Raw genomic sequence first — 1893 nt, forward strand, 5'->3', positions numbered from 1 at the left:
CTTCATGTACGTGAATGAACAGCACAGCCTCTTTAACAACAAAAATGTGGCATGTAGCCATTTAATGGAGGTTTTCAAAGAGTCTTTTATTTTCACATATATTTTCTTCCTAAGTAGCAAATCGGGACCATGATTTCCCCAGGGTATTTCCATTAAAGTTTAGATTCAATAGAGACTCCTTTTGCCATTTGCAATTCTCTGCCTGTATTTAATATTTACGCAATATTGAATTAAATAAAATCCTGGAGTTCTGTTCTTCATTTGATATGTGTTTGGGGAAGCTATGCAGAGTTCAATAGAATATGAAAATACACTCTATTATACTCATTATGAACATAGCTACAAAGTGATAGACTATCCTAATAAGTGTATTTTTAGGCAATGTTTCCTTATTTTCATTACCAACAGTTATTTTATTTTTAACAATGGATGCAAATTGTTTTGTAAAAGACTCTTTTATAAGCTCCTCATTTCTTTTCCTCAGTAAAAAAAAAAAGTCTTAAAAGTTGTATATACCTGGACCTCAATTCCAAATGATTTTTTTCCTCAATCTCATAGTTTTTAACTCCTTTAATCTATGAATTCACCGTTATCTGATAGAACATTGTAACACCACGTTTAATTATATCTTCTTCATGACATTCTACAAGGCCTTAAGTGTGCTTTATATGAATATTTTCCTACTTTATATATGACAACAATATATGACAATAGTTCTGTTTTTTTCTTTTTCCCCCCTCCGAAGGTCATAAAACAATAAAAACAACAGCAACCTCTTCAGCATCTTAACTGAAATTTTTTCTGTTTGAAATTGAGTTAACTTCAGTTTACATTACTATATATAATTCAGAGGTATTTTATCTCACATACTACACTAACCACCAAAACACTGATAGTATTCAATTACAGTTCATGGGTGTGCGCCTCTCTTTGTCGTGCACTTCCCCCCTTCCCTGCTGGTATCCTCAAATCTAAAGTCATATTTCAAAGGTTTATGACTGGTTTGGTTTTGTCTGACCCTTTGTTTTGTTTCTTTATATTTCACATATAAGTGAAACAATCTTTTATTTGTCTTTTCCTTTCTGACTTATTTCACACTACATTTTCACCTCCAGTTCTATCCATGTTGCCACAAATAAAATGATTTCATTTTCTTTTGTAATTGAGTAGTATCCCGTTGTGTATATATTACATCTCCTTAACCCACTCTTCTGCTATTGTGCTTTTAGATTGTTTCCACAACTTGATATTTAGAATAGTGCTGCAATGAACATATGTGTGCCTGTAGCCTTTTGAATTAGTGTTTTTGCATACTTTGGGTAGGTACCTAGGAGTTGAATTGTTGGATCTTATGATAGATCTATTTTCAGTATGTTGAGAAACCTCCCTACTGTTTTCCATAGGGGCTGGGCCAATCTACATTCCCATCAATGGTGTACACGAGTTCCTTTAAAAAAAAAAAAAGTTCTATTTATTAATGCATACAAGAACTGGGGTGTAAGCCAGAGGTGTGTGTGGGGGGGGTGTGTGTGAGAGGATTCACCAGAGAGAGTGGAGAGTAGAACAGGCAGATCTACTGAAATACATTGCTGAGGAGAGCAGGCAGCAAGAAAGGAGAGGTTTACTGCACCATGTGGATTGCTCCCTGGCTGGCAGGATCAAACTTATGTTGCAGAGGCTGGCAATAGCTTGATAGAGCTTTCTTTAATTCCTGTGCCACCAAGGAGGCCGAAGATTTGCTTTTTCTCCACATGCTTGTCAACACTTATTGCTTCTGGTCTATTTGATAATGAGCATTTTTACAGGCTTGAAATTTCATCTCGTAGTTTTGATTTATATTTCCCTAATAAGTGATGTTAAGCATTTTTTTCATGTGCCTATTGGTCATCTCTG

The sequence above is a fragment of the Talpa europaea genome (assembly GCF_964194135.1).
Source record: "Talpa europaea genome assembly, chromosome: 10".
Taxonomy (NCBI): Eukaryota; Metazoa; Chordata; class Mammalia; order Eulipotyphla; family Talpidae; genus Talpa; species Talpa europaea.